Raw genomic sequence first — 14600 nt, forward strand, 5'->3', positions numbered from 1 at the left:
TAGTGTCCCGGGCATTCGTGGAAATACAATGTCCCATCCCAGAGGGTCCCGGAGTACCAAACCTTCTTAGCATGGTGCTCCCAACGAATACAACCAAAATCTCTCTCTCAGAATTGTGTTGTTGTTCGAACACTCAGTGCTCAAACTCAACCCAATTACGAGTCATCTCTGCGATACGGCTTTACGCAGTAGGCCTGGCCGCTTTAACGCTTGTGATGTTTCAATGCATTCCGATGCAATGGCGCACTACAAATGTTAATAAATGACAAGAAGAGTGCTAGGCGTCATCTAACCTAAGGCACTCTCCAGGATCCCTTCGAAAGATTGGCTGCGCTAGGGTCTGATTAGATTAGATTAGATTAGTATATGTTTTATTAGAAAACAAAAATAATATCTTTTATGCCTTGGCACAAGCTGTTCAAAATTCATTTGGCAGGGTTGCCAATTTAAAAAAAAAACGTTACTTAATCCACCCTTAGGTGGTTGGTGCCTTCCTCACATTTAGAGGTTTATGCTATCCAAAATAGACACGCTCGTTGGAAAGGTCTTTTAATTACCTATCCAAAGATAGGTCGCATGATAGATCCGGACAACGTTTTCATCAAAATATCTGAGATCCGGCCTCCAAAAAGTGCATAAAAAACACTTAAGTGCTTATAACTTTTGATAGGTTTGTCAGATTTTCAATGTTTTGGAGTCGTTGGAGAGGTCTTTTGATTACCTGTTCAACGACAGGTTGCATGATAGATCCGGACAAAGTTTTGATCATGATATCTAAGATCCGGCTTCCAAAAAGTACATAAATAACACTAATAACTTTTGATAGGGTTGTCAGATCTTCAATGTATTGGTCGCGTTGGAAAGGTCTTTTAAATACCTTTCTAAAAATGTATAACATGCCGGGTTTGCTTACAAAAACCACCCTTTTTACAATCTTCCGGACTTTTGTTAAAATCGTTTTTTTAGCATAACTTTTGAAGTACTTAACTAAACCGCATAATTTTTAATAGCGACTTATGGGACCCCAAGACGGATCGAATGACGCCAAAACGGACAAAATAGGTTCAGCCAATGTCAAGATAATCGAATGACAATTTTTTGATCAACATCCCACCACACACACAGACATTTGCTCAGAATTTGATTCTGAGTCGATAGGTATACATGAAGGTGGGTCTAGGAGGTCTAATTGAGAAGTTAAGTTTTCGAGTGATTTTATAGCCTTTCCTCAGTAAGGTGAGGAAGGCAAAACATAATTTTTCAAAAAAGTGGAAAAAAGTTGAAAATACTTTGGCTTTATATTCATATGTTAAATCAGATTTTCAATCGAAAGTACTTTACAATTAAATTTCAATATCATGCGCCGTTTTCGAGTCAAATCTGAAGAAATGATTTTTCAAATGCCCAAAAACATTCGATCATGTGAAGTTAAGGGGTCGATTTAAAAATTTTGAAAATATTTTTAATCGAGAGCTCGGAAAATTTCACGACATTTTCATATTTTGACATAGAAAATTGGACGCATATTTGCTAAGTTATATTAACACAAAATTTCAATGCTTTTTTGGTGATTTTGCATTTTTTTCGAGATATTTAATTTTATTTTTTTAGATTTGAATGAAACTTTGGCCATGCGTTCCCAATGCCAGAAAAAAAAAATTTCATAATTGCTTTTTCCATGCAAGGCTCCATACAATTTTTTTGGGCTGGTCATACAAAATGGACATGTGAATATTTTAAAAACTATATTTTGAGAAGGGCTTTTATGATCGACTAGAAATACGGAATAAGAATCCCGCAATTTTTATTTTATTTTTCATCACTTAAAATTGATATCTCAAAATACGTTTTCCTTTTAATTTTCAAAATGTTTTGTTATATTTTAGAGAACTAAAAATGCATCTTTTGCGCTAGAGTTTACGATGATGATAAATCTGGGACCGGACCCGAACAGACGGAAATAACTTGGAAATAACATTTTTTAATATTTGAAAATACTAGGCCAATAGCATTTTATGTTATTTATAACAAGATTTGTTATTCGTTGTTATGATTTTTTTGTTATTGAATTGGTATTGTAATAACAGACTAATAACATTTTTACTTATTTTTCGAACAAATCTTTGTTATTATTTTTTGTTATTTTAACAACTAATCCGATCATCTCAATAACAGTTTGAGGTATTCTTCCATAATAAAAAATGTTATTCCAAAGTTGTTTTGGCTTTCAACCAATATCAGATCAATAACAAATTTTGTTATGATAAAATAAACTGTTATTAAACCCTTATGTAACAATGGATTTGTCAATAAGGTTCCATAACACTTTCTGTTATTTCAACAGAATTTGATATTACGGGCTTTTATCGGTAGTGTTCGGTGAAATTAAACTCAAAATTTGATTTAACAGAATTTGTCATTGAAATGGCATGAATTTTGTCATAACCGTCTGCCCGGGAAGATATTAATTTTTTGAAAAAATTAGATTTGTGGAAAAATCATATTTTCTATCGAAAATGACTTCACATTTTGCTATGAAGTCAACTGTTTTGGGCATATTTAGGCGAAATTTTCCGCAAAATGTTTAGTTTTTTTTACAATTTAAAAATAATTTAAGAAGGAAAAAAACTCATGCAAACAATATTTCTACGAAATTAAAAGTTCGGTTTTAAATGCTAAAAAACTATTGTGAAATTTTCTTCTTTTTTCTAGAAAATATTTTCGAAATTTTAGAATCTGATAAGCTTATTTAAATGGCTAACATCATTTATTAGGGACATTTTCAAATTTTTGCAAAAATGTGCCCCTATTTGAATGAAACTTTTGGCCATCACCGTTTCCCCCAAATCGACACCGCCCACGGACGTTTGAACGACGCGCACAATCTGAATATATCGATTCACTCGTCGAATTGTCGTCGGTCTCTTATTGGTTCAAAATATGTAGGTATCAGCAGCAGCCAGCAGCAGAGTATTGCTCTCGCCATAATGGAAACGATTTGTGTGTTGAAAACCGTATCGGTGGCCATCTGGAGCGCCTTCGGGGCTGTCTGTCCAATGTCAATGACTCACTTAATCTTGCCGCCGACAGCTGCTGCCACCCCGGTTGGTGAGGTTTTATTCATGAGAAATTTTTGTTTCGGGAATCGAATTGATTTTTTGCTTGAAACTAACAAATTTTCTAACAAAAATCAAGAGCAAAATCATTCTAAAACGCAATACCTTCTATTTACATTCACAGCCCACCTACACCAACTTGATTGATTGACTACTTCCAGGTACACACGTAGTCCAAGCGGGGCACATTGATTTCGGATTTCTCTGTTTGCTCATTACCCACAATGCTTCTGCTCTGCTGCCTTCGAGTTGGACCAGGTTAGCCGCACTAACTAAATAAACCAGGGTCCATTCAATTTCGTTCCCGCTCAAACCTCCTCCCTCTTCTTCCAACCAACTTTGGTCAAGGTGTGGTGGTGCAAATGACAGCATGTAAAGCTCTTTGTTTTCTTTCCTGGGCTGTTCCCCATAGTATCCATTCGAGCGTTACTTGAACCTGGACTTGAACTAATACCCTGCTTAGTGGTAGCTCTACGGCTCTCGCCTTTGACCTTTCTCCGTTACTGTGCGGTGCACCCAACGCACACACACGTATGCTAAACCTCACTCATTTGTAAAGTTGTTGAACAAGGGCGCTGGAATGGTTTCAGCTGGCTTGCCCTCAACTTGGTAACCTTTCGAGGAACTAATCTTCAAACTAAAAGTCACTGAAGTGAACTGCCAAGATTGTGTCAAGTTCGCAGGAATGAGCGACCCCGACAAAGTTTCCGTGTGAAGTTGATCATTAGCGTGAGGCTTTACCTTTTAGTGTAAAGGTTAATTAAAGTTGTACTAGCTTGAAAACAGAAAAGCTTACACACTTTGTCTGGAGGATTACAGAATCTAAATTATTGGAAACCTGTGAAAATATGTGAGCAGGAATAACTTAAAAGAGTAGAATTTTCATCAGATTTTTTTAAGAATTTTTAATAAAATCAAGAAACCAATCATTACGTCAACCGATTAAATTCCTCACTCAATACAAGTAGATTGATAACGAAATGACGACTGAAGTTCAATTACAAATGTTACTACACGAGTTCATCTTTATCAATGATCAAAGTTCAACAAACGCATCGACGTGCAACAATCTTGTCTACAACGTAGTACATCAGATGCTTGCATCATCTTCAGAAAAAGCTGTTCACAATATCAGTAATGAACAGTCCTGTGTGTGTGTGTGTGTGCAACCAACCATACGGGACCACGCGGCCACTTCTTACAAATTGAGTTGTTTCCATGTATTTTTAGATCTACATTCTATACATGCAAATAACTCGCATAGGCATTTGGAAGGTGTTAGCTCTGCCGAGCTTCGGTGACCCATTTCTACGCTGGCTAGCCGAGCGCGAGGTACTTCAGCTTTATCGACAAGCCCCGCCCTGAAGAACGTTTGCACCAATCGGGTTCAAACGTTATTTAGAACTTCCGAACCCTTGTCAAATGGACAAGGACCCAGCGCGTATATAGTTGGTAGTAACAGTATTCCTAATTCCAGTCATAGCTCACCAAGCCGTGATGGCCTAGTGGTTAGCATTTTTGCTTATCAATCCAAAGGACGGGGGATCGAACCCCGAATCTGGCGATTTTGATTTTTCATTCATGTTCAGAGTTTCAAGATCAATATTTCCTACACTTTCTCGTTGGGAGCAGATGGGAATCGAACCCAGGACCATTCGCTTACAAAGCGAACACCGTAACCAGTCAGCCACGGCCGCTCCTAATATCAGTAATGAACAGTCCTACTACGAAAAGTTAGTTTTTTAGTTCGTTTTCAAGAAAACATTCCACATAATTAGACTTCCTCTGTTAAAACTTACTTGAAGTCATTATCATCAGAATGCTGCAACCACAGCATAGCTGTAGAAACAGGTCACCACTCAATTGTCATATTTATGATAATTGCTGCGGAATTCCTGCTAAGAGACTCCCGCAAGTGCAACCTGATGTTCCACTGGACCGCTGTTCTAGGAGGGGAAGATAAATCTGCACCGGTGCAGAGGCCGTTAAACTGCCTTGTCTTCCGCACAGCAGTCAGGTGCCTCGTGTGGTTTAATGAACTTCCTTATGCAATCGAACCAACAGTGCAACCTGTTACTTGTTAATTGACTTGGACACGTTAGTTGGGGAAGAAAACTGTGATGATGTGGCCAAGAAGTGACATTGACTTATCCCATTGATATTTATTTATGAATATTCAATTAGAATAAGCCCGTAAGCCATAATCTGCACTTGGTGAGGTCGTATTTACACAGCTAAAAGGAATACTGACTCACAAGAATAGCAAACCCCTTTCTAACTTGCATGCCTTTTATTTCTTCCGGCCAAGGACAGAGTCAGTAATTCTACACTTGCACGAATCCAGGTACGTGAAAGTTTGCATGAGTCATGAAGTGCAAAACTGTGGCAAAAACGCCCTCATTCCAAATGAATCTAGTTTCTTATTAACATGTCATGGTTTTTATTTACTGTTTTACAAATTTTATGCAATACATGGTCTAAAAAGCCACCCGGATACCAACATGGCATGTCAGCCATATGGCGCCACACCAAATCGGTAATCTCCCAAAGCCGATCGGGCTGTGACTTAAACTTGAAATTTTATGCAGCCACTAACTGCGGTCTCACGCGATAGCGATTTTCTTCACAGTGTTGTGGTTGAAATTTGTGAAAAGCCAAATCACGACTTCAACTCCACTTAGAGGGGTGCACTAAGAAAAACAAAGTAATTAACATTCGTCAAAAAAAAATCAGTGTCAGCGTCGGTGATGATGTGTGAACCAACAGCAAACAAGCCACGCTCAAGACATTTATCATATTCAATAAATCAATCCATAAATGAATACCCTTCACAGATCTCCAAGGTTCGACCTTTCCCAAAATGCCACGAGCAACAGCAATCTTTCCCAGCACTCACACACTTCAGCGGCGTTCACTTACTAAACAAAGTTGAGCTCTAGATTTCATGGCCGAAGGTTTTCTCTCCCCCCAAAAGGACTTCCAGCTTCGAATTACCATTTTCTATCCGCCGCCCAAACGCAACTGCCACCCGGATCGGATTGCAGGTTCGGAAGAAGTTTAGTGGTGTCACAGACAACTGGATTGAATTCATAAAGTACCTTCAATTATTCATAAAGAATTTTAAAAACAACTAAATTGTCAGTTCTATTGTCTATGAACACCTCACAAAAAAATGGATTGAAGACTTCAGCACTTGACTTTTGACAGACAGACTGGTCAGCAATCGGTAGTGTGGGAGCAGCCAGCAAGCAGTAGTTTTAGTAGAGAACCATAGTGGTTCGACTCCGCAGTAGTGGGTTGCTCCCGCAGCTGTACCATTAAGCACACAATTCAACGCCTTCTTTCGTTCGAAAACTTGACCCTGATGGTTAGTAGTGGTTTAAGGGGTCACATAGAGCAGAAGGATGTTGTGCATTTTTCTATTATTAAGTATTTTCGTCAAATTTAATTTGTTTTATTTTTTCTGTACTCTTCTTTTTGCAATTATACAAACCTCTAGCACAACATTTCGCAATAAATCAAGGGAAAAATATTACTTAAAATTGAACTTTCAATGAAAATTCTTATAAACAGATTAGAATACATTAGAGCTTGCTGCATCAAGAATTACTAACCATACTGAATGGCATTACCAGGATTACTGGAAATATGTCATGGATTACATTTTATTTTCAAGAATTACTTGAAAGTACCAGAAACTTTTTTAAATTACACAGTAAAAAATGGTGGAAATTTGAAAGGTGTAATATCGGAAGGTTATTGTTACCTCTTTAATAATGTAATTTTACCTCAATTCAGACTGAAAAAGTGACATTACACCAGAAAAGTGGTATAATTACATATTATCAGAAGTAAAATTACACACTTTTTCTGACATAAAAGATGTACCCTTACCAGATGTAATATTACCATGATTTTTTTTTACTGTGTACATAAAATTAATTAGAGTTACTTGGAATTACTGCCAAGCTGCCTGCTGGAATTCTGAAAAGATATTTTTCTAAATCTAAAGATACCGGCACATAATGGTCGTCATTTGTTGGCAGTGCTGCCTGTTAATAACAAAATGATAATATTTTTTTTTTGAAGATTATTATTTTTAAATTGTTGTGTACTCGAATTTCTGCGTGATTGCCTAGTTAACCTGGAATTACATAAATTTAGGCAGTAAATGTATAAAAAAAATGGTTGGATTATTTTATTACATTTATTATGTTTAATAATTTCTGAAGTAGATCAAAAAAAGTATCATGGAATTATAAAAGCAAGTGAAACCACCAAATTCTCTAAAAAACTTAAGAATTCTTTTATTAAACGCTTTTTGACCAGAAAACTTTGTCAAAAATAGTTTTTTTAATAATACATCATATTTCCAATTTAACTCTTTATATTTTGAGTCAAAATCAGTCGGAAGTGTTGTTTAAAGATCTTGGTGTATGTTTTGAAGAAATTTGCTTAAATTTGAAGCTGATGATAGGATTATTTGAATTTAAAAAAGAAAAACAATCATCAGAAAGACATTTCACTGGAAACTAATTTCTAATTGTTACATTGAAATAGTAGTTTATGCAACAAGTTGCAAAAAGAGGATTTTTTCAGCACGAGTCGTACATTTATCCAACGAGGTTCACCGAGTTGGATAAATACGACGAGTGCTGAAAAAATCAAGTTTTGCAACGAGTTCCATACAACATTTTTTGCAATTCGAAAAACACCCATTGAGTGAAATTTTAAGTCGAATTTTCATGTATTTTGTCAATAAATCATTTAAATCAAAAAATGTTGAAAAGTTTTACTTTTCGAAACAAGTGCTGAAAAGTTCAACTTTTCAGCACCCATTTCAGTGCTGAAAAGTAGAACTTTTCAGCATTTATTTTGAAAAGTGTTGCTATTCGATTCTGTTATTTTTGGTACAGAAAAGTAGGCTATTTCGTCGTTCAAGAATGACAGGAAAAGTAAGTAGTTTCACGACGGAATTGCAAAAATATTGTTTTTCAGGCATGTTTTCAATTTTCAAGTCAATTTCAAGTGTGTGACTTTTTTAATTTTGTATCGCCATGTATTTTTCAGCTAGAAATCTAACAAGATAGATCTCTAACCCAAAATGGAATTTTGTATCCAACAAGAGAGAAAAATGATTTTTTTTTAAAAGGACTGACTAACTTAGGAGTCCAAGGATTGTAACTTATATCAGCATTAAAAATAAATATTCAAGTTTTCTCGCTTAAAATTTACCCAAATGTAAATCTTTACAAAATTTGATTTTTGGAAGGATTCAAGATTATTCAAGAAGTATTAAATATTTGATGAACGTGTAGATTTGATTTTTTTGTAACTAAGCCCGAACAATGTAAAAACTTGTCTTCCAGCTGGAATTGAAACAAAAAGAACTCCAATTGGGATTTGTTTATGTTAATTTTCATTGTGTTTTTATTAAAATTTGTAGTCTAGTAAAAGTCGTTACAAATTTATGTTATTTTCTTTCAAAAGTAGAATTTAAGACTAAACCTAAACTCCTCACAATTTAATCCGGGTTTAGCTCATTTTAACAGAACCCAATCTTACATTTAAATGGTTTCTATGAAAAATTAAAATGTTTTTTCGAATTCTCGGGACCAACAAATTCTAGTATTAAAAACATTGTTATAAGGAATAAATGATTAAGAAATAAACACTTCTAATAAAAAAATAAACAGATAAATCAAAAATGCAAATAAGTATGTTGATATTGATTTGAAGTGCAGAAAATTATTAAGGAAATGGCCCAAATCGATTTTTTTTTAATTTTCATTTTAATAGTTTTCTGATCAGACCTAATCAAAATTATCTTTCAATTTAAGTTGACCTGAAATTTCAATTCATAAACATTATTCTTATAAAATATGTGTGTTTTCATTGTTGGCAATAAATACGATAGATTTTTTTGTAATTTTGTGAAGAACAGTTTTCCAGTTTTGGGCACTTAAAAACTATAATAACAAAATCAAACATTAAAAAACAATATTTTTGTTTTTTGCCTAAAAATCTTTAAAAAAATGTTAGCAAAAGTTATCCTTCAAAATTTAAATTTATGGCAACCCCCTCAAAAGCAGCCTCACTTTTGTTTACCTTTTCTAGAGCTCGTGATTCCGTGCCCATGCTGTGGGTGGCTCATGGCTCTCGACTAAACATATTGATTCTCCGTTAGTATGTGTGCGTACGTGCGCCTATTTACACACAAACACATAAAAGTTCCTCACCGAAGAAAGGCTGCCATGAACGAATGGACCATTCTCGCCCGAGCTATTAATTAGTGGTTTTTGATGGAAGGAAGTTTCCTTCCTGAGTGAGTTGAAAGATGGTGCGGTACTTACCTTAACCTAGCAAAGTGAGGACTTTCGGGGGCAGTAACATTGAAGGGCAATTCCGACGATGGGTGCACCTAGGGAAAGAGGGAGAAATGAGAAATCGGGTTAATGTTTTTGATTAAATGGTGGAAAATATAGTTATAATTTATCAAGTTTAATTAAACTGTACCACCAGCTGCGATTTGGCTGGTGGGGCCAATAAGCTAATCCGTTTTCAGGTCACGATGTTGCCATTTTCACGATATCCAATGTTTATAAACGCATATTAAAATTCCCCTTCCTGATTCTGGTACAATCAAAACACAGAGAGCAGAGGGTGGCAATCGAAACCAGCTGTGCTTTCTCATTTTTGGGAGAAAAAAAAACGCCAATAATAATGCTAACCTCAACTGGTGGGATAACATTTGGCTTTCGCACCAGCTGAGAGCAGGTTGTAAATTGAAGAATTCTACATATAATTTAAAGTTATTGTGGGGCTTTTAACAGCTTTGAAAAATTTGGGAGACATTCTACAAGTCAACTCTACTAGTTTGAAGGTCAAATCAACTTTGTTAAAAAAAAGCATTTCGAATTGTCAATATAAATAAAAAGATTTCCCATCAGGGCGAAAAATTGGAAAGGTAACGAACCCATGAAAAAAACACCCCAAAACCGTGGGAAGCCCCACCGAAAGGAAATAACCACAACAACAAAAATCTGATTTTTATTCCACTCCAGTCCTCTCATTTTCATTTCCCATTTTCCACCCTCCCACCACAAAGAAAAAAGATACACTAATGAAACCCAATTCGATAAGGACACCCTCCTTCCCCCTCTCACGCACACACTCTCACACCCTTTCCGCACGACGTAAGTCAAACATTTAAATTATGGAAAATATTTCCGTTTTTCCTTTCCCTTGGTTCACGCCACCCACCGGAGCAGCAAAAAAAAGGTGGAAACGCAGAAAAGTTACGCAACCGCGTAAATTTCACGCCTTTCCGACGTCGCGACGCCCTCTTTCGACAGCTGCTGGTGGCGTCTTTTTTTCACCCTCTTTTGAAAGGATCTCAATTTTTAGATAGGTTGGAAAAAGGGAAAAGGAAATGGAATCGTCAAAATGATACACACGAAATTGATTTGGAATCGATTTTCTGATTTTTCTTGTTCTAACTTTAAGAAATTTTTGATAAGCTTTTAATTTTTCACACAAATTTGCTTGCAGAATCTGCTAATAAAAGGTGTCAAAAGTGACTCATCCCCATCGAAAATAAAATGTTCTCACATCAATAGAGAGTACAGTTCAACAGCAACTCCGACCACCACAAAACAAGTGCCAATTTTAAAGTCAACAAAATGACATCGCCGAAATTCACACGTCCATTGACGTTGCTTGCCAGCACATCTGTTTTGACACCCCGTTTGACAAATGAGGAATTCATGAGCCCGCGCTCAAACACCCAGCAAATATTTGATTATGCTGAAAATGCGTACTTTGTGTCTGTTTGGTTATGGCAATTTTGGGCTGCGATTTACCGTTAGGGGAATGAGTAATTAAAAGTACTGTTTTGAGAACGGATTTATTTTCAGAGGAAATTTGATTTAAAGTACTAATTTGAAAAAATAAACAAACAGATATATTTTCAGATTCTAATCTAATCAAACCTAATCTAACACAAACACAGCCAGTCCGATGAAAGCATGCTGGAAAGTTTTGTGATTAGATTAATTGCAGTACATCCGAGAACACCAGAAAATGTAGTGCAAAAATTAAAGCGGCCAGCCCTACGGCGTTTTGTTTACCGCAAACAGGATTCTGAGAACGGATCACATTTCACAGAATCTACAGGGGAGGAAGGATGCGTGGATATAACACTCCAGGTTATAGTTTCATATGTGTTTTGTATGATGTCAAATCATGATTATGATTATGATAATGCAATATAATGATCATTTAATAAAATTCCTCCAACTATTTATAATAAACGCTCACCCAATCACATAAACAGTGACACAAAAGAATTGAAAATGAGCATGCAAAAACGAGACTGCGCGTCCCCATGGTCAGCGCACTAATCTTGCAGAATGATTCCATAGATTCTACCAAAAATTTGGCTCAAGCAACTTTTACTTGAGATTTAACATAGAGACTATTCGTGGACATAGAATTTAGAAGTTTTTAACGCATCGTCAACTGCAGTTAACAACCTGAGACAATTTCTTCAAATTTCATGAGTTATTGGAAAAAAAACAACTTATTCAACAATGATTTTTGAACAATGGCTACTAAATAATATTAATAATATAAATATTTACAAAGTCACTTTTCAAATTGTTTGCTTGTTTTTCACGTTTACGGCTATAATGATTTCATTATCATTTAGATTGTTCAAAAATACGTAGAGGAATGTCTGAGACATAAGAAAAACATATAACTTAAAATATAGAAAATGTTAGTGAAAAAGGAAGCCAAAAAATTAGAAAATCTTTTTTTACATTGGACAGTGCTGTACTTGATTCTGAGTCAAAAAGTTTACAATTTTTACCTTTTTTTAGCAGAGCAATTTTAAGATTGAAATACTTAAATAAGTTAAATAAAACAAAATTAGAACGAATAAACTGTACACAAGAAAAACAGAAAAATATAATGTAAAAAGAGTAAAAATCGAATCAATGTACCTTTTCTAATTTAATTTTAACCTAATTTTAACCATAACCAGTTACCCAAAAAAACTTAAGCTTTAATCTTATTTTAGCATTTCTTGTAAAAAAAGAGTTTTCTCCCTTTTAAAATGAATTGAATATTGGGAACACAATCAGTGCATAAAGTAAATTTCGAAAAAAAAATCCAATTTTACTGATATTTTTTAAATTTTGGATAGTACTATAACTTTAATTATGTATAAACTAGTGCATAAAGCATGTTGTGTTATATTTTGTTTAAAAAAATGTAAAATTAGGATAGTTTGCATTTTAGTTTTTTGGTCCCCTCTCGAAATGGAGTAGAGCCGAGTGATAGAAACCTAAAATATTTTTTTTCCTGAACCTAAACAGAGACAAATTTGCATAAATTTCCTCAAGGAATATTTCAATAGTAAGGTGGCTTTTGTTAAAAAAAACACTTATCTAAGAATTTATATACCGTCATCAGGGGTGAGATTGCATCCTACAAAAATGCTGAAATTTGTAGGACCCAAACTAACCCCCCCCCCCCCTGGCCCAATGTCACCCCTGATGACGGTATTTGTTTTTCTTAGGTTTGACGTCCTATTTATCTGTGAAATCCTTTAAAATATTATTTCACCAAAAATTTAAAATGAATGGTTAAGAATGTATTCTGATGATTTAAAAACGATTCTCAATATTTTTATATTTAATTAATGTATATGGTAAAATCAGAAAGTCATAAATAATCAAATATTTTTTTGAATACATTGTACATCGTTAATTTTTGGACTAGTAATCCAATTGAGAATTTTTTAAGTATTTTTTAAGGATTTAAATATAAGACAGAAGATTGGAAATAAAGTTACACCGCAGGAGAAAAATATGGTAATAAATTCTTTTGTTTTTTTATAAGTTTTGAATCTTTGGCATGAAATTTGGAATAAAGTAATTTTATTTTTTTTTAACTTCGTCCATGGACCAGGAACAAAATCTTGAATAAAAATTTGAATGGCCTCATTGGTTAAAAAAAATCGAAGAATCACCAAAAAAAAAAATTTAATTTGTCCAAACAAACTTAACCCTCTACAACCCAACCCCGGCTTTAGACGGATTACATAAACTACACCAGATAAATGAAAATTCAAATCTTAAATTTAAAACAAGCAAAATATAAAACAAGAGAAGTAAAATTTTTCGCAACAAAAGTTGCTCAAAATAACCTTAGGAGGTCATTTTGAGCAACACAGGAAAAATAAAAATTTTTGAAAAAAAAAATTGGGCGGTAGAGGGTTAACATGAAAATTAATGAAGAAAATTGTTATTTGAATTGATTCTATGTATTTCCTTTTTTGTCTGCCTACTTTTTGGGATAATTTGTATGAAGAAATTTGGACGTAAAATGAACGAAGCTCATAAAGATTTCTTGTAAGCCCTTAATTTGGGTTTTTTTTTCAAATTACCTTTTAATTTGAAACAATTTTATTTTGTTGAAAAACCACTTGCGCATTTTTTATTGTCAATTCTAGTTCAATCTAGTTCATCCTTTTCTCCAATTAATAACCAACTCATCTTCCTGACCTTTGATCTAGCTTAGCTGTACTGATGAAGTTGCCATTTTGACTTCGGCCGAACTCCACACCAACCAGCGGTGGGCATCCATTTCGCTAATCAACAGATGTTGTGGAATGCCCGTTCACGCAGCTAGAGAGCTTCTAGCGGCACATCAAAGTGATTGCAATCAATTCAATTAAGAGCCAACGCAATGGGTTTGGCTTTTTGAGAGTGCGTCCATAAAAAAAAACTTTCTAGAACTAACTTAAGGTGGGAAAAAAAGGTATTAGAAAGAGGTCGACAAGATAGCTTCCTTTTCCATGCTGAAAGTTTCCCCATATCCATTGATTGACAAGCTGACGCTACCGAAATCAATCGATATCTAGCAATGCTGTTAATCGTTGAAATCAACGGCGTTTATATCATCGATGTCGATGATCGTTGATTTAAACGTAATCGTAATCGCAGCCATCGTTGATTTAATCGTCAACGTCAACGGACTCGTTGATTTAAACGGCGTTGATCAACGCGTTGATTATCGATAATCAACGAGTTGATCAACGGCGTTCTTTTATAGTTTTCTAGAGTTTTATGAGGAAAGAACGATTTTTTCATAAATGTTTTGATTGGGAAACATTCTCAAATTGATGTGGCATGGTTGTTCGGGGATCCGGGTGTACCAAGAGGACCGAAGTGACCGGATTTAAAACGTAATTTAAGCCCTAGCTAATTGCTGGAGATGGCACTTTGGTTCTCAAGTCCAACCAGGATTTTCTTATGTAAATGACACCGAGAACGGACAATTGGGAACCGAGATATGGTCGGATTTTCACCGGAATTATTGTTCCGGCGGGTTCAGTAAGAGTCTCGCGTGGCTAAATATCGACACAATTTGTTTTTCTATGATACAATACTGAATTGACCACATGACCCAGACCCA

At 35.1% G+C, this 14600-nt stretch overlaps 1 protein-coding gene across 3 annotated transcripts in view; it reads right to left on the reverse strand.

Moving 5' to 3' along the window:
* LOC120416770 (solute carrier organic anion transporter family member 5A1) overlaps window positions 1-14600 on the reverse strand; it is a 137631-nt gene that overhangs the window by 74287 nt on the left and 48744 nt on the right. For all 3 annotated transcript variants that reach the window (XM_039578627.2, XM_052707189.1, XM_052707190.1), the window contains one exon: window positions 9470-9537. The gene's annotated coding sequence lies outside the window, so the exon portion shown is untranslated. The remainder of the gene's footprint in view (window positions 1-9469; window positions 9538-14600) is intronic.

Source organism: Culex pipiens, chromosome 2, assembly GCF_016801865.2.
Source record: "Culex pipiens pallens isolate TS chromosome 2, TS_CPP_V2, whole genome shotgun sequence".
NCBI lineage: Eukaryota > Metazoa > Arthropoda > Insecta > Diptera > Culicidae > Culex > Culex pipiens.